The sequence below is a fragment of the Strix aluco genome, chromosome 4, assembly GCF_031877795.1.
Source record: "Strix aluco isolate bStrAlu1 chromosome 4, bStrAlu1.hap1, whole genome shotgun sequence".
NCBI classification, from domain to species: domain Eukaryota; kingdom Metazoa; phylum Chordata; class Aves; order Strigiformes; family Strigidae; genus Strix; species Strix aluco.
This window is the reverse complement of record NC_133934.1, coordinates 61002528-61026209: the sequence shown is the minus strand read 5'-3', so window position 1 is coordinate 61026209 and position 23682 is coordinate 61002528. Positions and strand designations below refer to the sequence as shown.

Genomic DNA, 23682 nt, shown 5'->3' with positions numbered 1-23682 from the left:
AAAGGCTCCCAGGGATTTTATTGAAATCAAAAGGAGGGATGCAGCATTTGCATGGAGATCAGGGAAATAACTCGCATATAGCAGTGACAACTCTTGGACACATACCACTGACTTCAGTTTTAACTCACATACTACAGGTGCAGAAATGCCTGGAGAAGTTCTGCTACTTTGCTTGGCTTTTCCACTTTTGTGTCTCTGCTCTGCATGTCATGGGCACCCAGGTCTTTGGCTGGGCTCCTTCTGGAGTGCAATATAGGAAATGTTTCAATCTCAGTCTTTGCTCAGACATGGTTACTGAAGGGATTGGATCCTTTGAATATGACCCTGCTGTTGCTCAGTTTTCTTCTCCTAGTGGTTTCATCTAAGAACCCTGAATGTCTCGCCAAGATCCTCCTCAGCTTCTGTGCCTTCTCTGCTCATCAGGCATCCAGTCAAGGGGGCTACTGTAAATTCTTTCCCTGGGTAGCAGGCACAGAACTCTAGAAAACAGCCAGCAGGTGCAGAGCCTGGGGAGAAAGCTATGAGAGTGGATTCTGACTAGGAAGACTGGTGCAGAGCCAGAACTACTTGCAAAAGGATGGTCTGGGCAGAGACTAAGGAGGAAGAGGCAAATCTGGGTGGCTGTTGTAGAGGAAGGATCCCAGGGAAGAGAAGAGGTGCTGAGCAAGCGGGTAAAATAGCCAGCGATGACCTCCTCTTCGCTAGATGGGAAATGTGGTTGTGATTAAGAACCTCTAAGGAAACCGGCTAAAACAATACAGAAACAGGAAGAGAAAGCTCTTAACTGTGTGCTTATAGCAACATATGCCCAAGTGCCGCCTTGAATCAGGGTCCTGCTGCTGAGAAAGAATAAGACAACTGTATTTATCACTATTTACTATTAATCGATTTCTATTTACTATTAATCTATCTCTATTTACGATTTATTTGTCACCTTTCCCTCATTCAGCAAAGAAACATGTAAAGAATAAGCCTAGACTTCAGTAGAATCAAGGAGATATTATTTGAAACTGTCACAGGCCAAGTCATTAGAGTTTCTTATTCAGCTTGTGGTTGAAGGCATCCTCTCCAGAAATCATCTTATGAATCTGTTCACCTTCCCAGACTTGTGGTTTTGTTTGCACAGTAAACTAAATTAATTTATTAAGCCAAGTAGTCATAAATAGAAGCTAAATTAAAACTGATCTTGGATGATATTCTAATTGGACCTAACCTCTTGAGGCAATGTGCTGTGAAGCCTGCCATTTTTCAGATGCATTGCAGCAACTCTTTGCCTTCATGCTTCGCATGACAAAGACCTGCTATCAGCCACAACTTCACCTGCCTATATGGAAATTTAATGGAGCTAATCAGGGTAGGGGGGAGGGAAAATAGTGGGTGGGTGGGTTGCCTAACAAGGAAAGGTAAGATGGGAGCAGAAGCTTTTTTCCAGATTGTTTATAGAGATTCACAACATTGATCTCTGTTTCCCTAAAATCAGGAAAAAACCTGCGGTGACTGCCTGCCCTTCTGAGTTTTAGTATGCAGCCCACCTGCACACAGCCCTTTCTTCTGCAGAAGCTGCCTGTACAGTCTGTCTTGATTAGATCCTATAGCTTTGACATTTTTTCAAATTCTTTCGATACCCATTTTGTCAAACCTGTCAATTCATTCTTAAAATACTAACAAAACACGGAAGCCAAGGTAATGTGTCTAGGCTGGTATTTAAAGCTTTCTTTGTTTTGATGTGCTATTACTCCTTATTCTTCTCCCTGTGAGAGACAGAAAAGAGAAAGAATAGATACCAGATCAACAATCAAATTACAATGCCTACTTTTTAGCAGTCCATGCTGTCATGATTCACTGTAATCAACTGCAGTATTCCTAGTGCAGGAAAGGAATTGTGATAACTTGATAAAGTACCTCTGCTGTATCTGGGCTTCATCTGGCCCAAGCTTTTGCTTCATTAATACTTCAGGTTGCACTAGGATGTAACCTTCTTAAAAAATATCAGTTGGGGATGCATTCTTATGGCTGCAGTTTCATAATAATAGTGTAGTGAGTTAATATGTGTAATCTTTTTTATTACACCTGTTCCACAGCACAGAGGGGCTTCAGGTTACGTTAAGGATTTGTTATTTTTCATTCTTCTTGGGAAGAATATATAATTTATCTGACTTTCAGAGAGCATAATCATGATACAAAGGAATAGTGTTAAAGAACATAATTATGGTCTTCCATGTTGTTGACTGCGTGTGTCTGGAGGAGCCTTGGGTAAGGTCACACCATGCACACAGTGTTTGTCCTGACCATGTGCTGTGATAGCGGTAGTGAAATCCAGATGTAAAGCCTGGGTGAGAAAGCTGCAGTGGCTCTGAGTGGCTGAGTGACCAAGACTGCTTATAAATGGATACAAGAAAAATGGCTTCTTGGGCCTGAGCTTTTGCAGGAGGGGAAGCAGCAGTGAAACAGTGACAGGACTTGCCCGCAGCAGCTGTGATAATACTAGGACTCAGTCCTGCAGAGTCCATACAAACTCCTTGGCTTCTGGACTCTACACATCTTTAGGAGGATGCAGGTTTGTGTTGCCTGCCATAAGGACAGTCAATACCTCCTTTCTAGAGCATGCAGCTTATGGAGAGGGAAATGAAGGGCCTCAGCTTCTCTTTAGCTGAATAGGGCTGCTGTGTTGAAAGCTTCACTCCCTTTTCTTCATGCCTCCTAAAGTGTGGATGTATGCAGAAATGAACTAGCAGTGAAAAACTTGTGGTGGCTCATTCTGTGGCTGGGAAGTGGAAGAGGTTTTACAGTCGGGATGACATTTCTGTGCGTGGAAGAAGCAGTGTAACTTTAAGAGCCCATGATCCCTGATTAAATGTCTTATTTTTTACATACAACATAAATAAAACTTCAAAGATTTGAGAGTGAGGAAGGGGAATGAGGGCACATTCTCCCATTCACTAGAAACGTGTTTGCCTGCCAGAACCATTTAGTGAATCTGCTAAACAGCTTTGTTAAGGTGTTTATCCCACCAAGGCATTTCGTAGCTGTGGGCATTCAGGGGTATAGAAATGAATTCAGGCTATGCCAAGCATACAGGACAATGTTTCTCAGCCAGACACAATATAGTGGCTCATCTGCATAATCCCTCCATCCTGCTTGAGATGGAGGAGAACGGAAAAGCAGTAGATACTATATGTCAACCCTGACAGCTTTATTAAAACTAGAGAGTCTGTTCTGGTCTTGCTACTTTCTCGCCAGCATTCAGCCTGTAGACAGAGGGCTTCATTGCCCCCTTTGGGGAGTTTGGAAAAACGTGGAAGGGTGGGAAGGATGCAGGAATTTCTCTTTATACTCTCCCCCACTGCATCTGAAGATGCTGTAGGTTGTCTTTGTCACTCTGCAGATAATACCATTCAAGAGAGAATGTATGGCTGCGTGGGCCAGCCTGTGTAAGGTAGAGTGCATAGCGTGTGAGTAGGGGAAGCCAAGGGCAGGTTTCCAAAAGCGCCAGCTCTTATTTAGGCATGTCCATGAAGTGGGTGGATTTTCAGTAGGCTATAGCAGGAGTTGCTCAGTGCTGCGCCCTTCTGAAAATTTGGCTTCTTGACAGTTGGTTGGTTGAAGAGATTGCTTTCAGCACCCTGTGAATAATTTTTTCTGTTTAAGTGTAAATAATATCTCTAATATTTCCTTTTTGGCTTCTGTGGAATACTGTGGATTCTTTTTTCTCTGAAAAAGCAAAGAGAGGCTATCTCTATTTATTGGAGCTGAGTGAATAATTTGCAATGAATAATTTATTCATGGAATCAAGTCTTTTTCTGCTCCACTCTTCAATTACTTACGCAAATGTGTGTGATAATTTTTTTTACTGATTTTCTCTCTTCTCCCTGCCCCCCTACCCCAATGCCTTCTCATGGAGTTGGGACAAATTCAGTTTGGGACCTTGTTGCTCAAAAATGTTGCATAGTGTGGCAGCAGCTCCTTGGTCAGGTGATCACATGTGTCTGTCATGCAGACGTTTTAAATGGTCCTCATTCTAATAAGCATTTGGAGCAATATAGATCAATTGTTCATGGTTTGCAGAAAGTGCCTCCAAAAAGAAGAATGGAATAATCCACAGAAAAATTTCTATGACTGAGCACTGACATCAAAACATATTCAAGTGTTAGATTGCTGTGTTTTGTGTGAACCTACTATATAAGCAGTGATGTAGGAAAAAGAAATGAGGAAAAAGGTCTCAGACCTATGTTTCTTAATTGCTTGCATTGTTCAATTAAACCATTTGCCTACCAGTGGTTTTCTCGTGTCATTAGCCCATACAGATCCTTGCAGCCTAGGGTTTCCAAAATTTTGCTCATAGGAAACTACTTGACAGGTGGGACACCAGATGCTGAACCTTATAAGAGTGCTCATCTGCTGTACAATAATGTCGTGTCCACTAGGCAGAATTTTTATAAAATCCCATCGAGAGTTGCACAGCACCTGAATGCAGCCAATAAGTGGCTCCTTTATTTTGGAGGCATCTGTCCTCGTTCTGTAATTGAACATCCAAATCAAGGCTTGCAGGTACCCTTATCCACACAATTACCAGCCTGCCACACGTCCTTACCCCTGGTTTGTTCAGTTTGGTTTGTGTAGTTTCTCTGATTATGTAGATTGTAAAGCCTTCACAACAGGGATTCTCTCTTATCAAGTAAATCTGCAGGAAGCAGAGTAATGGGGATGGAAAGACTTCTGTGCCCTGACTCTTGATGGCATGACAGCAGATGTAGTCCTGCGGACTTCATGGGGCAGGACCAGTCATAACAATATTTCCAACTCTTTTAATTTCACTGAACTACTTAGGGAGTAAAGTGCAATGTCTCTAGTAGCAGAATTAGTTGAAAGACTGAGATGAGATACTTTGCAGAGATAATTCACACCTCCTTCTGTGGTTGGCAAAAGAGATGCCTCTGTCAGATGCTGACTGCTGCCTGACTGATGTGTTGTGGGGCACTCTCTGGTAGTCTGATCAGTTGAATAATTTTGGCACCTAAATTAAGTGCTTAAAATGAGATGGTATGAATATGTGCCTTCAATATAATCTCAAGCAAAGTGGTTGGAGATGCATCCCACCTTTCTTTCCCATTCAGTAAATGCCTATAATATGAAGGCTTTTAAGAAGCAGTTGAGTTGTGGCTATGCAAAGAGTGAACTACCTGAGACTTATCTACAGGTCCTGTCTGAATTTGTATGTGATCAGTATGGCATTGTCCCAGACTGCAGGGCACCTTGCAGCTAATGTTGGCTCCATGTTTGTAGCACAGGTGAAAATCAAATTAGTCAGGGTGTAAAGACTCCGTGGACACCTGGAGGACACCTTAAATTTGTTTACATTTTTAAACAAAATTTAAGCCTTGCAGAAGTTACATGAAGGTTAACTTTCTTTAGTGTTCTTTTGTCTGCTTGAGCCAGTTGCCTGTTCTAGCCTATCTCTGCTGTCTTGCTTACTGCTGGCAGGAGGATCAGTACTTTTGAGGATTGCTCTCATCCAGGGGCCATTTCTGGGACTCCAGGAGTGGTGTCAGTGAACTGAAAAAGTCTCTTGATAATCTGCATTTACCACAGTACCCCTGGACCTGCAATGCTTTTCTTTAATAGGCAAATCTTTATCAGAGAAACTAACCAATGATCTTTATGTAAGCATTTTTGATTAATTAATGTTAACTAAATCAATAGCAACCCTAGCCCACTACTCTTAGCTTATTTCCTTCTCTCTATCTATGTGAGCAAATGCTGACATACATGCTAACTGCACAAATAGCACAGACCAATGGAGGGTATCCCTAGGATGAAAGCCACAAGCAACTGCACAGAGTGGCCATCAGTGAGTTTTGGGACCAGGCTTGTAGTGAGAGAAAAGCATGACAAGGGCATTCTGGAAGATGCTGGATCAGATGATGTGTCTCACTATGTTTTATGTACCCATAATTCCAAAAGCAGCCTGCCCTTCAACTTCCCCTTCTAAATTGTTATAAATGATTTAACTTGAAGAAAGACCTGTGCACCTGAGTTGACAGAAAAAATTGCTTTAAGTAAAGCATCCCATATTGCTCTTAAATTCCCTCTTGTATTTTGGGTTGTAACTGACTGGTATCAAGGTCCTTCATGTGCTTAACCAGTTAGCAGAAATCCTGTGGAGGTTGGAGCAGTGTCCTGTGTCTGCCCGAATGACTGTGCCCATGCCTCTTAGCCAGACCAGATCCATGCCTGTGTACTGAGGCTGTTAGTCCTTCTCTACATTTCAGTAGAATGATGAATTAAAGGCCTTTCTAACATAAGAAGTGTTTTGATTTGGATGTATTGAGGCCCCCATAAAAGAGGAATTTTTTTGCTGTAAAATCACCACATTGTCATAAATCATCTTCTGTGAAAATGTTATGCCTTTGGGGAAAAAAAATAAGAAAGAAAAGAAATTCCTGAGGGAGAAAGATAGTATCTGATAAGTGAAATTAGTCATAACTTCGGAAAAATATATGGTAAAACATGAAAGCAAGATCTTATGAAATAATTTTGTAGGATTTTTTAGAATAATTTTTATTTTCTAGATCATGTTTTTCTTGAATAAGAGATTGCTAGTGTTTATAAAATCTTGCAATCTACTAATTGCTTACTAAGCCTTTTCAAGCTATTCAGATGTGCAAGTGTTTCATAGAGAGAAAGCTGCCCTGCTAAATATTGCTCAGTGCAGGGAGTTAAAAATGTCTAGTCAGAGAGACAAAAGCCAAGATAGTAAGCTTAAATATCATGGCAGAAACTTGATTCTAACCAGATAAAATGCTGTTTGGATCCCTCTATAAAGTAAGTCCCAAGGGTGCAAACTACACTTCTATTAGATGGTTCCCCAAACACCAGTTTTGTAACTGCATATAACCTGAATATGTGTTTCCACAGACTTTCTGTAGTAATTTGTATAAGGCTTATTGTATCACACAGATACAATACTAAAAATAACATTTTAGTTAGAAAATACTCTCTGGACAACAAAAGAGAAGGGACCCGTGGGAAACCCTATTTATTTGCATTTGGTGTTTGCATTTCTTGCTGTAAATGTTTAATACATGCTTCTTGTTTCAGATTGCATGAGCCCTTAATTTGGGTTATCCAGCACCATCTGTAGTCAACAGACTACAAAAAGAGGATAGGCAGTGCTCTGGCTGTTGTAATAGCTAAATCAATTTCTGGTGTCATTTTTACACACACATTACATAGGTGCATAAAATTATGTGCTAGATTCTCTGCCAGCAACTTTTACCAATAGATAGCTGTGGACCATTGGGGGCTATCAGGTATCAGAAAGTTGTCCATGGAAAAAGCTATTGAACAGAACAAACCACCAGCAAGAAACACTTTCAATTCCCCAGGTGAGCAAATAAAGGCTAGAAACTGAAAGTGACTCCATTTATTGTTTGTTTTAAATGAAAATCATGGGGAAACTGCTGTACAGAACAGCCCAGCATCGTGGGTAGTTTACTTTAAACCCAAAGACTGAGTTACAGGAATTAATAACACTGACAAGTATGACTGCAGAGTGCTGAATGTCGTGTTGGTACCTGAACCAGCAGAAGGTAAGCACAGGTTATTCTCTTTCTGATCTGGTATATGTACTTAATGTGGGCTTTAAAAGAAAGCCAGTGCTTTTTTTAAAGCGACAAAAAGTCTCGACACTGGCATGGAAAAGGAGAATGAAAAGGAGGTTCACAGGGTGTCAAAGAACTGAGAATTTTGTTGGGAACTTTCATAAATTGTCTCATGGACACTCTGGATGTGTCTGAAGGAGACAGAAATGAAAAAAAGTATTTTCAATACTTTGGAGACCGAAAGACCCAAAGAAATCTCCCCCTCCTCTCACAATTAATTTAAAGATAATCAGCAAAAAGTCCAAGCCAAAAAATAATTACGCAAAAGGAGATAGAAATCTCTTACAGAATTAGTTTTGCCAGAAATAAATTTGTTGTAATATCCCACTAGTGGCCAGTAAAGGAAATGGAAAGCGAAAGTCATGCCAAGATTACATATTCACAGCTCTGCCTACTCTTTTCTCAGTGCCCAGAAGCATGAAGGCCTGAAACAACATCATTTTTAACATTAAACTAACTCTTGTCATGTGGAAGTGGAAGATGAGCTAGATACAAGATAAATATAGCCCTTCTGCTACAGAAAAGAAAGTTGGATTCTAAAGATCAGACACACTTGTAGGGCAGGCAGCAAGAAACTCATGCTGCTGATAAAAAAACCTGACCCTTAGCATATTCCTAGTGGTTTAGATGCTTAGTTGTCCCAGATAAGAATACATAAAGTAAGGAGCAAGCTGTGTGTAACAGCGCTAAAGCTGCAATGCACACTAGTTGTTTAAACTGAAAACCAGCACGCAATTTTTGCATAGCAAATGACAGGGTATCCTGGGTAGGTCTGAGATTGCCATAAGACACGGCATTTCCTCCTGCCAGCGGTCAGTCTGGCATAAGAAGCAAAGCCTCTGCAGTGGGAACTGTAGTGTGGTGGTGGTTTAGGTGAGCGGACCTGCACACCTGCAGGTGAGTAGGAACTTCCTGTAGTAATATCCAAGAGTGAAGTTTGTTTCCCTACTGCATCATCAGGGCTCTGAATGAGCTATTACAGTCTATAAGGCAAATATGTATTTATTTAGGCATTTTTTAAAAAATTGATTTTTGATCCAGTACATAGTAAAAGCTCCTAAGGAACCAGCTATGTAAATCCTTCTTTAGCTGTATAAATACTCTTCTTATTCTTTCTGTAGTTAACTTTCGTGTGGTGGCATGAAGGATGAATGATGATTAGCCGGAATCAGTGCTCGGGAAAGAGGGAGAACAGGGAAATGGATTCTATTTCATAAATTTTCTTATGAGACTCTAGTAATTAAACACTTTGCAAGCAGGGTAATAACCGGTAGCCTTTATTCATCATGGTATTTATCCTGGCTCTGCCATTCAGGTTGGCTCAGTTGTATCACCTCCATTTCCTTATCTGTACAATGGGAATAAAAGTATTGACCTCCTTAACATGTCTCTGAGACAGAGAGCGCAAATGCTCTGTAAGATCTGCATAATTATTGTTAACTTCAAGCTATGAGCAATTCCCTTGGAGTCGATGGGACTGTTCACATGTGGGGTTAGTTACAATACTGGGAGCCGCTGATGGCTGCAAATCATGGAAAACTGGCTTTCTGATGGATCATAAGTCTGCTTCTGGAGAGCTGTTTTTGCTTTCCATATGGGCTGGGACTTTCAGTGATGCTTTAACAAGTTATATGCCTGGGAGTTGGATGCCTAACTCCTTCAGGCTCTTTTGAAAGTCCTTGCAAGAAAGCAGGGGGTTGATGTTGGAATTGCAGTCTAAAATTACAAACAAGCATATACAAAAAAAAGTGGAAATTGTAGAAGGAGGTGGGGAAAGGGTCTTAAGTTAGTTTGGAAAGGGAAACATTACTGGGAAATGGAAATTGAAAAAGCCACTGAGAGATGAAAAGAAATTCTGGTTTTGCTATTCTAATGTGAGTGTAAACACTTTATAGGAAAATGGACACTGCTGGGGGGGGGGGAATACTGAAGTACAAAGCACATGGGAAAACTCATGGTTCTTTTTTTCGTCATTGGGTCTGTCTTAAAGTCCTATTTGGATGGCCTGAAATACCAAAATAAGTAGCCTAATATTCAACACTGCTCTGAGCAGTCTCCATTAAAGTGAAAACAAGTGACTGTAGTCATCTACTTCTGGAAACCTCAGCCACTGCTTTTCATTGATGTCACTTGCTTTCTTTTAGTTATGTCAGTACCGGAGAATCATCTCACTTGAGCCATGATTTCTCTTCCATTTTAAGTGGGTAATATCCATATGCAAATTTTCTAGAAAGGTCTCTTGGCAAATGCAGGGAAAAAAAAAAAGCAGCAAAACTTCTTAGCAACAGCTGGGAAGAACATCAAGAAGGAATCTTTTTTTCTCAGCCTTGGAAACATGTTGGCATTCATATCTCTGCTCAGCGCTCTGCTTGAGCTGTGTGCTTATTAGTGCTCTTAGAGTGCAGACAAACTGCGCTGATTCAATATATATGCTTGTCCCTCATGCTTTGTTGTTATTTTAAGACAAAAGTCTCCGTAGGTGCATGCTACAGTACTGATCCAAAGCTCAGGAAAGCTAGTCCTTGCTGATGTCTGCATGTCTTTACTTACACCCTTTTCCCTCAAAGTCCCTAAGTCCCTGTGCTGTGTCCCTCTTCTACAGGCATTGAACCGATCCAGAATGTTTGTGCTTATATTTCAAATACTTGCTACCTGTGTGTGGTCTGGACAGGGACAAAGTCCTGTGGCCTTTTTGGGGAACCGTTGCAAACAATAGTTTGCAGGTGGAGTGACATGCAGGCATGGGATACCCAGTTCTTTATTTGCTTTAACATCAATATGGTGCAGGGATATTGAGGGGGTTATCACTAGGATTGGGCTGCAATGAGGACAACCATGGCAGGATTTTTTTCAGCCAGAAATATGAAAAGTGTGTTCCTCTTTTAAGCAGAAAAGCCTGGGAAGATGGCCCCTGTAATTACTGAAAATCAGCAATCTGTCTGCTGTCATTCAATTTAACCCATGCAAACTTGCCATTTGCAATGGATCCACTCAGTGGGTGTGATTTCAGAGAAGGAATAGTCCATCTGGTTTATCCAAATGCTGCTTTAAAGGAGGATGACTGACAGTTTTTTCAGACCCAGAGTGCAGCAGACTGCCTGGAAGCTGGTTACTTACCAGCTTGGATACAAAAGATCTCTATATTAGGCATGCTGTCAAAGTAATGGTAGCTGATAGTATTAGCAGAAGCAGGCAAGTAGGCAGTGGGAACGTTGTGGCTGAGCAGGTAAGCCAGAGCTCAGCAAACTGTTTCTAATGTGAGGTGACTCACATACAGGGAAGAAGAAAGGCTCACCTTTTTTGGGTGGAGAGTGATTTTTGTAAATAACTCTAATTTGTAAAACCTGCAGTAGAGTTTGAGGATGTGCCTTACAGCAAGATATTCAAAGGGGTCACAAAAATGAAGAGTAATCATAAGTACAACTGCATCCTCATTTCTTCTCCTGAATATGGTTCTTCTGTTCTGATCTAGCTGTTCCAGTATTATGTTTTGGAATAATTAAAAGACAATTGCACCTATTTTTCTTATTCAAAGTTCCCAAAGCTGCTGCTAAATATGTTGTCTTGCATATTTGTCTGCTTAATTTGTGCCTAGAGATGCTTTCTCTTTATTTTTCATTCCCTCTTTGAGATTTCAGATTACTGGTCTGAAGAAAATGGGCAGTTTGCCTTTACATTATATGAATAGCAGAATAGGATCCTGTCACAGATGAAAGTACTATATTTATGACTCATTATAATCCATTCATTGCTTCACAGACCCAGAGCCCTCCAGGGAGTGCCACAAACCCACATAATTTTCCCAAGTGCTACATTTTGCATTTGGATCTTTGGTTTAGCTGACAGATATGAAAAAAGAAGAAAAAAGTGCAGGAAGGCAGAGAGTCCGTGTGATTGTGCATGTACAGATGCTGAGCAGTGATAGCAGCAATTTCAGTTCAGACCTATCCCATCATGCTTCTGCTCCCTGTTCCCTCTGATGCCATAACAGCCATGACGGGCAGGGGTGAGCTTCAGGAGCTGGCAGAGATAGGCATGCCTTTACTGATAGCAGGCTCATTGCAGTGGGTGAGTGTTGGCATGACAAGTCTGTTGTGCTGAAGCAGGCTAAAAAAGTGGCATTACAGATCTTTATGCATCAGGATGCCATCAAGAGGGACCTGGACAAGCTCAAGAAGTGGGCCATGTGAACCTCATGAGGTTCAACAAGGCCAAGTGCAACACCCTGCACCTGGGTCGGGGCAACCCCTGGTACCAATACAGGCTGGGGGATGAAAGGATTGAGAGCAGCCATGAGGTGGAAGGACTTGGGGGTACTGGTGGATGAAAAGCTGGACCTGACCCGGCAATGCGCTCACAACCCAAAAGCCAATTGTATCCTGGGCTGCATCAAAAGAAGTGTGGCCAGCAGGTCAAGGGAGGTGATTCTGCCCCTCTACTCTCTAGGTGAGACCCCACCTGGGGTACTGTGTCCAGCTCTGGAGCCCCCAGCACAGGAAAGACATGGACCTGTTGGAGCCAATCTGGTTTTTTACTTCAAAATACAAAATCTATTTCTTGCTTTTTCTAGCATGATTTGTAATCCCATTGCCTGGTTTTGTATGGAGTCTGAGGAATTCCATGCAGTCTCTTCTTTGTCTAGTGCCTTTCACAGTTATTGTTCCTGCTTCGTGACTCCTCTTTTTCCCTCCAAACCTTGTTTTTTCTAGTCAAGAGGAGACAGTGAGTCACTTTTGATCGCTTTGTGGCACCTGTTAATTTTCTGCTGTTGCTTAATGGAGCACTTCAACAGAAATATGCTCCATTTCATTCTTGCACCACTGTGAAATATTGCCAGGCTGCGTGTGAAGATTAGGGCAAAGAAGAGGAAAATATCATGACTCTCTCTAGGAAGTTCACTGCAAAATATCAGAGATTTTGTATCTGCCATGAAATGAAGGTTGTGTGGGGTACCTGGGGAGTGCTCTGCTGCCTCGGATAGAGTGGCTCTGAAGCAGGGATAAAAGAGCACTGTTTACCCCAGACTCACTGAGGATTCCCCTTAAACCTGACAGCTTTCAGAGCAGATCAGGTCTTCCAATGGCAATCAAACTCTGTGGCTCCACAGGTTTCTCTGGAAAGTCACCTGCTGAGACTTTAAAGAAATGTCTTAATATGATTGATTTGATCTAGGTAAGATTTGATTTAGAGAACTATTCAGGAATTCAGGACACTTATGCACTAAGTATGGATTTAATGACTTAATTTAAAGCATCCAAGTTTTAAAACATTAGACTTGGGGTAGTAATGTTTCGTCCGAACACTCAGAAGTGCTTAAAATCAGTCAGGATCTTTGCAGGCAGGATGGTAGTTACTAGCTAGAACACAGCATTGTCCATATGCATGCAAATACTGCATATGGTACTCATCTGTAATCAGAGTAGAAAGTAATAATGATAGCTGAGCTATGACAGCAATGTAGTTCTGGCCGGTGCTTTTGACAAGTACATTTGATGTAGAAATCATGGATGCTTCTCTGAAATGCTGCTACCTCTGGGGAAAGACAACTGCAGTTAACATTTATGGTGAATGAGGTTGTTGAATCAAAGATTCCTCATCCTAATTTTCTTCACTTGGCCAGCTTTATGCATTGTGATCACTCTATAGGAAAGCTTTTAGATGTATGCTTAACCAGACATCTTCAGTGAGTGCATAGTGGAGTTCCTTTCATCAACTCCACACTTCTCATAAAGGTGCAAGCATGTAGATATGTATTTGTATGCTTGAGTTTTGAGAGCAACAGTCCATTATATTTTAATCCTACTTAAATTGTGAGCAGGAAAACCTCCAAGCAGCTTGGCTACCCAGGTTCTTATTTGCACTTTTGATGCTTCAGTGACTGCAGATGTAGTCAGACGTCCTTCTGTATCATTTACAATAGGCTAGAATTGGTATGTAAAATTTTGACTAATATAGAAATGTATATGTTAGCTGGGACTTCCTGGGTAGAAGGCATAATATCTAAATATTTTAAAGAGGAATTTTCACAAGTGACAGTGAATACGGTCCCTACAATGCTGTTATCCTGCCTTTCAAAAACATGGATAGGCAAAAAATAAAAAAATTCTGATTAAAAAAAAAAAAATAATCTCCAGTTGGTATTCCTCTTAATTTTGCAGGATTTTATTTAAATCATTTTAATATACTTTTCTTAGGCTAAATGCCAAGACATGGTTAATAACGGTTACACTTAACTAAACAATCTTGAGAAATTAACCTGAAAAATATGGACATTTGCTTTTACTTGGGCAGGTTTGGAATGATGTGGGTTTGTGAGGTGTTGAGGCTAGGGTTTCCTGAAAGAAGCAGCTGTTCACCACAAATCATAATCTCTGTTGATCCCCCTGGGTTGTTTCATGACTGTATTAATAGGAGTTGTCATTGTTTCAAATATTAATTACTGCTCTTAAGCACAATCTTAAATTTACCTACTACAGACAATTTCTTTCAGAGAAAACCCTTCCTGCATAAAACAGGCTTATATCAGGTGACCAAAAGTATCCATTAAGTCATGGTAAATTAAATAATTTGATCCAGCAAAACCATAAAAAAAAAAGTCACTGAGTTTTTAAAATTTGGAACTCTGTTTTGACTGTTTTGGGAATAAAATGTTAAGTCCAAGTTCAGAAAGAACTGAAAGCTTTCAGCCCTAGGCAAAGGAGCCCAGTTCCTTGCAGGGCTGGGGCTGCAGGTAGTACCATTGTGAGAATAGACTCAGAGGGGTCTGCAAGAAGCAGTTGCTTTTGTGCTAGTAGCAGAAACAAGTATGGCAGAGAGAGGTGGATTCTTGTAAGGAATTACTCTTTACAGCTCTGTGCCTTGTAGCTTTTCTGTTGCCTACTAAGCATGTGGTTAAACTCATACATATACAGCTTCCTCCTCTTTGAGCACTAACTTGGGTCTCTCACCTCCCTGTCCAGCTGTTTCCAACAACTGCAGGAAAACAGTATCTTTGAAATGTCCATCTTTCTGCCAAATGTAATTAAGTTGGATCAAAAAGTTCAGAAGTTTTGATGGAGGATTAGTAGACAGAAACAAAGAGAGCATGGCTCTAGTTTCTTTAGGAAAACACAGTATTCCCAACTAGAGAGAATTACCGCCTCTTAAAGCAATCTGGTTTTATAAACACATTGCTGAAGTTTGCCTGAAAACTAAGCCATCCTTAGAAAATGAGATTCTGCGTTGGCATATGCCAACGTATTTCTGATAAGCTCGGCTAACTGACTACCCTTCTGGAGTTATTTATTTATCCCTTTTCAAGTTATTTAGATTTTTAATTAGAAGCTCGATGGCATTGAGTTTTGGCAACTTGATAGCAGAAGTAACTGCATCTTCTTTAAGGAAACAGCTTTCCAATTGACATAACCCTGTGTGAGGGGGAGGGGGGAGAAGGTGGGAACAGCCTTTCCTATACTATCCCAGGAAGAAAACAACTTCATGGATTAGGAGCTTAATTAGGACTGAAATCCATAGCAATAAGTGGGGAACAAATATAGTTAATTTGATTAAGCCTCAGAGTGAATGAGTGCACACTGCATTGATTACTTTAAAGCAAATAACAAAGGCAAAGCTGTTTACTTTATGGTACTATTACTGCAAATGAAATCAGTATCAAGCAGGTTGCTGGGGAGTGTAGCTAAGACAACCTCATAACCTCATCCGCTGATAAATGAATCTTTGGCTGATCAGTAGACTCAGCATGGAAGCTACTCCAGCAGACTGTAAGTGAGTCACAGCAAGGCAGGTACCCTTCTAAACAAGAAGGCTAAGAAATAATCAGGCCCTGGATATGCAGTAAAGGTCAAGCAGTCTTTGTGTTTGAGAGCATTCTTCAGAAAAATACAAGTGCTATCTTGGGGAGGGCAAGAAGGAGTGATATTGATTATGCCCAATGCAGGAGGGCAATTCATAGAGCTTTTTAGGAGAATTTACATCAACAGATGGACACTAGAATAACTCACTTAAAATCCTGGGAGTTTTGCTGCTGACATGAGAAGGGAGACAGTTTCATTGAGCAGTGGAAGAACTGGAGAGCAATCTCTCTGAGGGTTCATCACAATATCGATTCTCTCCTACAACTCACCGTGACCCTCTGTGGGGCTGGCTGGCTAGAGATGTCTTGGAGGGCTGTTACCTCTGCAGGTGGTGTCACCCAGAAGAGAAGGCAGGGCAGTTATTCCCCTTCCCCCTCTGCTCCATGCTAATACACTGAGTCTGCACGTATTCAGTGAGAGAGAAACCAGCGTGCTTGTTTGTTTAAAGTTCACATTGATCAGAAGCTGTGCTGAGAATAGTCCATAGGAAGAGTGACAGAAGCACTTCTCCTAAGCTCCTTTTGCTGGAGTGGGTACTTCAGTTCAGAATGGTGGTCCTTAACACACTGTGTTGGCTTTTAATTAGCACCAAGAAGATCTTAACGGTGCAGCGTTCCCTTAGGAGGTAGGTGCTCCCTGCAAAGCTTGTGGATTTTGTCCCCACAGAGCCTTCTGCACCTGGTATTAGCAGAGAAGAAATAGCTGCCCTCCCACCCACTATAGATAATTGTATTGTTCCTGCATCTCTGAAAGTATGATAGTCGACCACTTGAAATTTGGAGACAGGAATTCTTCAAAAGCCCCTGCATCTGTTCTCAGCCCAAGCAAGCACTCTCAAGAGGCCAACTTCCCATAGGCCATCATGCATAATGTGGATGAAACCTCTTGAATTATTGATCTTGCAGAGGCATATAATTGTAGCTTACACAGTGTGTTTACTCTCAGTGCTTTGATTTATCAGATCTTATAATAATGTTCTCACTTTTGGCGCTCATAAAATGCAACTGGCTTGCAGTTTAATAAATATTGACTTCTAGTCATTTGCTGCTTTGTGATTATTCCTCCTAAAGAACAAACTGATTGCTTCCTTCATTCAGCTCCACTGCAAATGGTGCAGGAATGGAATGCTTTTAATATTGCATTTTCCCACCACAGGAAGGCTTGGCTCAGCAGTGCACTTCCCACACTTTCAAGATCAGGGCACTGTTTCTCCAACTGATGGGCACCTGAAGATATCTGTGGTCACTGTAAGGGTCAGCAGGCATGTCTCCTCCCTAGAGAGAGACCCTTTTCCAAGCTCTTTTTTTGTGCTGTTCACCACTTTCAACAAATTAAGCCATTCCCTGTTGCTCTGATTTGAATGAGGAGAGTCCCTGTGGTTTACCTGGTAGATCTTGTGTTTGACCCTCTCATCACTGAATTGTTGGTATGTGCAGAACACTGGGCCAGGGCTGCCAGGGGAGCTCTGCCAGATGGGAGGAGAATCTGAGTGGGTATTTGCTTTAAGCAAGACATGTATATAATCCAGCCTCATCTTCCAGCAGCTGGAGAGCACTTTTCTGCTATTGCCATACCAACATTGGTGACATATCTTGAAGAACATTTTAGGTCATACCCTGTCTCTAACCTGAGCTGCTCATTTTCGAGTTTGCATCTATGCAGTTTATCTCTGTTGTGTTATCATATATCCACACTCCTTCTATGACTGACAATAATAATACTAAGCTGAATACACAGTGGAAATATGTGGCAATTGACAGCCACGACACCCTTCCAAGAATGTCAAATGCTCATGTTTTGGATGTAAAACCAAGAGGATAATGAGGTTTTATCATTTGAGGGGCTCCTGCTGTCCTAGAGGCTTTTTCCTATGTTGGGGACTCTGTGTCAGGTGGAATACAGACACTCAGTGGGAGCTTGTCAGTCACGCTGCTTGCAGCTCAACAAAATAGAGAGCAGAGGTGGAAAAAACCCGGAGATGATATCCTAGATTCACAGCCTGATTAAATGACTTTCCCTTGGCTCCTGTAGCAGGTCCATGGCAGATCCATACAATGAATCTACAATTCTTGGTTGTCAGTCCTGTATTATGACCCACAAGCTCACCTGGCCACACCTGTCAGCATGGCAGTCAGAATGAACACTAACAACTTTAACCAAGTCAGCAGAATTGCAAAATGTTATGGGTTGCATTTGCAATGCTGTCAGCGTTGAGTTCCCTGGCCGTCTTCCTGTTAATTGACAGTAATACCAGAGCAGTCAGTTCGAGGAAGAATTACTCGTTCTGCCCTCTTCGTGGAGCATCCTCTATCTGTTTTGTCAGTAGATGCTGCAAGACTGCTCTTTGGATTTGATTATATTTTGAAATTGGTTTTATTTAATTTAATTTATTTAACGAAGAGATATAAATTAGAAAAGATGAAAATAGAACATTAGCAATTTTCTTCTAATTGAATTTATTTTTGTGCTTTATCATGTATTTCCTTCCTTTTTGCCCACTGCTGAAAAGTAGGTGCATTCATCCCAGAAAATATCAAGCTAGGTCCTCTCTTATTAGTGGAGTTTGCTTTACACCTGGTCAGGTTTTGGCCTATGACCACATAGCCCACTTTGTGTTAGCAAATAGCAGCTCGTTTCTGTGAAATTCTAATTCTTAGGAATGATTTGCCAAGCTGTAGCTAGCAAGCACTGGTAGCTGAGTCCTGGTGAGGAAACATTTCCCTGCAAGCATTTCTGGCTTTTGCCCTGACAGTTCCCCAGCAGGCACTCTGCAGGCAGGGTTGAAGCGCTCAGGAGGGATGCATGGCAGGAAACCCTAGTGTTACCTCAACTTGTCTTCCAGCTTTCTGCTTCTGGCTACACACAGAAAATGGCAAAAGTAGCCTATATGCATTTACATTTTCTCCTGGTGTCCTGATTTTCCTTCCTGAGATCTTCTCCTCTTGCTTCCCCCTGGTTAGTGGGAAGAGGATGCTGAGCAGGTTGTCTCCTGGGGCCCTGTCTAGCCCCAGTATGAGAGGTACTTCATCCAGCTGGGTCTCCCTTGGTGCCAACATACTCTCGGATGTTAAAATTGTGACCAGTCCTAAGACTTTTTCCTCCTCTTGCATTCTGGCTGTAAATTTGCCATAATTTAGAACATAACATATAGAAGCAGACAGACCTCAAAAAGAGGGAAATGAATGTTTTACTGTCACCAATTTGGAAACCTCCCCTGGTAGCTGTGAAGTTGGTGTCAGTTTCTGTTATTGGTATAACAAGGCTGATGCATTCTCTCAGCAAACATAGATCTCCACATCTGCTTTATCCACTAGATGGATGACATAAAGCAGCTTGCTTTACAGTGAATACTTTATGCCATCTTTAACCTGAAGTGTATTTCTGTAGTCTGCCAAAACACTTCGGTGTGAATTTCTTGTTAGGTCAAATGTGCGTTTGGAAGCCTTGATCAGTGCTGCAGAGAAAGATTTGTCTCCACTAGAAAGATTGGTGCAGACAGACATTGATATAATTGTATTAGCAGTCCCATACTTCTCAGCACGTGTGCACAATGTGTAACTGCAGGACAGCTGGGAAACTCGATAGCACAAGAACTGGGGAGGGTAGTTGATTTTATTGTCTGTGTCTGTATCTATCATCTGCCTGCCTGTAGTATTTCCAAGATGTGATATCCAGCCTCTGTAACAGAGATCTTTAGCACCAGCTAATGGATCTGAAAGCTTCCCCCCCAGCAACTTTAATGGGAATGAGGCATTGAGATCTTTTTTAGAATTGCTGCATTTTCCTCTGAGGATTCGCCTGACTGTGTCCATCCACATGGGTGCAATTTCCTTAAGCTGATGCAGTCTTGTAGTTTTATATTGTTAAACATTGCCTCAGGAGAATCTCTGAAGGTTAGTTCTGTCATCTCTGGGTCAGTAACATTTTGCAAATATACCATATCAAATTAGAGTAGTCTTTCCATGTGATGATCCCTGTTCGTCAGCAAAATAGTAACCTGAAGTACAGTGTGTTCCTTCCTTCTTTCCTGGCTCCAGGGTAGTCACAGCCTTTTTTTTTTTTTTTTTTTTCCCTCTGCCTCAAACTTTCATAAGAGATACCAGTTGCATATTAGCAGCAAATTCTTCTTTCTTGTTTTTTAACAGAGACATCAGCACACTCAGAAATTTTTAGGTAGCTTTTTGAAGAGTTATGCAACATTACATAGGTGACGTTACAAACATGAGCATACTAAGCCTTACACATTGCTGGGGAGGGTAGGAGGGTAGTTTCCTGATTTTATACAGGGGGAAACTGAGGAACAAAGATGTTCATCAGAAGTCATAAAGGATGCCAGTGGCTGGGCTGCCCAGAGAGCTTCATCTTGAATTCCTTCCTTCCAACTAAACCACAAAGACGGCATGCCCTCCCTTCTTTCCTCTGAAAAGAGATGTATAGTGCAGAAATTCATTTCACAGAATTGTATGTCCTTAATAAAATTCAGCTCTAGTTATGACCCTGTGAGATGATTAGTGAATTAGAGTTCTTAATTAGCATTTTGCATAATTCATGGCAATTACAACATTCTCATGGATATGATTGTCAAGGTGCAGATGTGCAAACGTGCAGCTATAATTTTCTCATCTAAATAACTCTTTTGGTGAAACCTCTAATTTTTTACATCTCTATTGTGTAGGGGCCATTATTCCTGTTGTTATTTTTAAGGCATTAGAAAATGGATGCGAATCTCACTTCAGCTTCAATCACTGCAACCAACTGTTTTTCAGAAGCTTTAAAAACTGTCATAAAAGTTTGCTCCTGGGTGAGAATTACGCATTTGAATTTTCTGAAGGACCTATACTACCCGGTTTTTAACATCCCACAGGGAATTGTATTGCAGTTTTTCAGTTACAATAGTAAAACAAAAGCTAAATCCAATATGTGCACTAGCCAAGATTTATATGGCTGAATTGTTAATGGATTGAGCTCCCATTCCTTCTTCAGCTGGAGATAGATTTCAAAGTCCTTTGTGCTGTGAAGAACCTTTATTTTTGTCAGAAATGTATAAAGTATTATGCATCTGAGGTTATTAGGACTAGCTTTTGGGGTACAGAAAAATCTGGCAGTTATATAGAGTGAGTGGCAGCTAAACAGAGGACGAAGATGGTCGTGAGAGAGTTAGGACCCCCTAACTGTCCAAAATACAGTCCTTCTGAAATCAAACTCAATGGCGCAGAAATCAATCAGCCAGATGATCAAAATACAGTTGCACTCAACTCAACACTTCCAGGTACAGCTCATATTTTAAAAAAAATTACTGAGTTCCAACTGACAGATTTGAATTTCTAGTTCCTTCATTAAGTACCTACACAGATGGTATTAAATGTAATTAATTTTACTTACACAATTATAATCTAATATGTAAATCCATTTACAGTATTCCATTCTATTAAAGGTACAAATCAAAATGATAATTTCTAAACAAAAGTTATGAGCTTCCTTAAATGAAAGGCATTCATAATTTCCCACAGGAAATTTTAATCATTTTCAGATTTGTAGTCACAGAACATGTATGAGTTTCATGCAGTCAGGATTTGATGGAAGGAAACTGCAACCCTTATATTCCTGTTAGAGGCAAATCGCACTCGGAGGAACCTGGACAAATATGTTTGGACATACATCATTTTTAGCAATTGATCCCTTCTTCCAGCATCCCCCTAAGGGACTAGCTTGCAGAAGCTTACCAGTCATTTCTAACAGTTCTTATCCAGATAAGGATTACTCTCCTTTCTAGCCCTCCTCTGCCTATTGAACTTGAAGGTAAAGCAGTTGCCCTCATCAGTTGGAGCTTGATTGCCCCCTTATAATAGGACTTTCTTACACCACTTATATTGTCTCCTAGAAATGTATATCTGTGATTTAGGTCCCTTTCTTTCCATGCTCAAGTCCCACAAAGCAGTGGTACTGAAGCAAAGAACCAGATCCAAAAAATGTAATTCCTTGCTTTTTCTAAGAGAAATGTTGAAGAAGCTTCTTACCTATTTTTACCACATTCTTTTAATGTCTTTGTTGCTTTGAACATTCTAATACTGCTTATAGCAACTTACTCCCTAAATGTCATTAATGCAAGTGTTTCCTTCAGCAGGTTTATTCCCTTCCTTTCTCTTTCTTAGTCCTAATGCAATGTGTGAAAGCACATGGCAGTGTCCATGTATTTATCTGTTTGTTAGTTTGTGAGTTCTCAGCGTCCCTATCCAATATACTTACATTAGGAAAGCTTTCACAGATTTTAAGCATGTATCTTTTAAATTGTCCACCACTGCAATTAGCAGAAAGAAAAAAACCACCACCAAAAAAAACCCAGTGAAATTAAGCACTTTGTTCCCCAGCATAAGAGGAAAAATGATTGTGAATTACTTACCTTGGAGGAGAGTTAGAGGACACAGGAACCCAGCTTTTGTCCCATGAACATGATGGCAGTTTTGCTTCTGGCTAGAAATAAGGAAACATTCAAACAAAACTTCTTTTCTTTATGTCTTTTTTTTTTTTCCTGACAGTAATACCTTGTTCATGTTAGTGAAAAGCATTTATGAATTTGGGTCAAATAGTTTCAGCTGAGGGAGGATAAGGTTGATAGAATTTGGGAAAACCTTGAAATATTTCAGGTTCTTTTAGCTGAATGACATTTAACTTAAGATCATTTCTAAATTTTAAAGGGAAAAAAAGATCTTCTCCCATAGAGGAAAGGTTTCTATTTTTACCTAAGTGAACTATTTTGACAGATCAAGAGTGTATTATACTTTGTCCCAAAATGAGGGGTGGGGAACCAGAGGAAAGGGGAATTGGTTTCTGTTGAAGACAAATGTTACAGTTTTGTTTTTGTCAGCCAGAGAACTAATTCTCTCCCTTCAATACTTACTGCAGGAGTGTGCCAGACATATATAGCCACGGAAAAAGTATTTGAAACACTAAATTATACAGTAATTTGATGCAGTTTCTGTCTGTAATCTTGAAAAATCTTATCACAAGCAAGAAGTTAAAAAATAAATAAATAAGCGATGGCTTCTAACTAAAATCTGTCACTCGGGATCTATCTACTGGTTTGCTCCAGTTCCTGTTCAGGTCCTTTCTGAGCTAAAATACACTGGGGAAAATTTTCAATGTCACAGGGAACAGTGGATTATCCAGTTCACATGCATGGCAAACAGGAGCCTGGGGGCTGATCAGATCCCCCTTGAAATTCAATTTCTCTTGACCTACCTCTTCTTCAATCAGCAGAGTAGCATGGCAAGGTGTGTGGCAACTGAGGCACGGACTCCCGATGAAATCCAGAAAGAAAGAGAGAGTTTATTGTTACAACAGTATATACTTATGCTCTCAGATGCTGTCGGTAAAGCTCTTACTTCATAGTTAACAAATCAGCAATTAGACAGCTATCAACCTTTTCTCCTATCAGCATAAGACCACTCTAACACGCGCTGTGCAGACCAATCACCCTCTCGTTCACGTGCTGTTCTCGCGGCAGTAACTTCTCACAGTTCAGTGCTTTTCCACAGTTTAGTGTTGCAGCTGTCCGTTGTTTTTCCCTGCCACCTTGGCATAGCTCAACAGCCTCTTATCTTTCTTCCAAGGCCTGTTTTCCATCAAAGCCTAGCTATTTCTCAGAGGCTGTGCAAGGCTGACAGGCCGATGCCTCCCACAAAGGTGGTCTTTTGTCTATATGGCCAGATCTTGATCAGTCCTGGCTTTGTCCACCAGAAGGCTCGGAACCGTGCCCTCCTCAGCCCCATGGGAGTGCCTCTCCTCTGTGGCTTTGTGAGATTGTAGGAATCCTGACTGCTCCTAGGATGTAATCATGTGTCTGTAAAATACGTCTCTTGGACCCTCTGACTCATGAAAATAACACCATTTTTTCCCATGCTCAAATAACACGTATCTGAGGTCAGTCTGCGTGAAAAGTTTTCACCTGATGTATTCCTCAGCTGGAGTAAGAAACTATAGTGCTGTGCTCGCTTTCATTTTGTTTATAGTATTGCAGGTTTTGGTCTCCTGTTCTGTAAGTGTTTGTTTGCTATATGTTGGTGGAGTGTTTTGTGGCCACTGGCGTGTATGGTGGCAATGGGAGAATGGAGCGCTTTGGATTTAGCGTCTTGTCATAGTTTCTTCCACTTGTGGGATGACAGTTTGAT

General features: G+C 41.0%; 1 long non-coding RNA gene across 2 annotated transcripts; it reads right to left on the bottom strand.

Annotated features, from left to right (window-relative positions):
• On the bottom strand, window positions 1-22890 carry LOC141923023 (uncharacterized). 2 transcript variants are annotated; one of them, XR_012623163.1, is made up of 4 exons: window positions 22754-22890; window positions 21915-21985; window positions 19756-19933; window positions 1-1751 (listed from the first exon to the last, which is right to left on the bottom strand). It is a non-coding gene; the product is annotated as an uncharacterized LOC141923023 (long non-coding RNA). The 2 variants fall into 2 exon arrangements; XR_012623162.1 differs by lacking the exon at window positions 1-1751 and having other exon boundaries at window positions 19679-19933; window positions 22754-22889.
• Window positions 22891-23682: the final 792 nt, after the last annotated feature.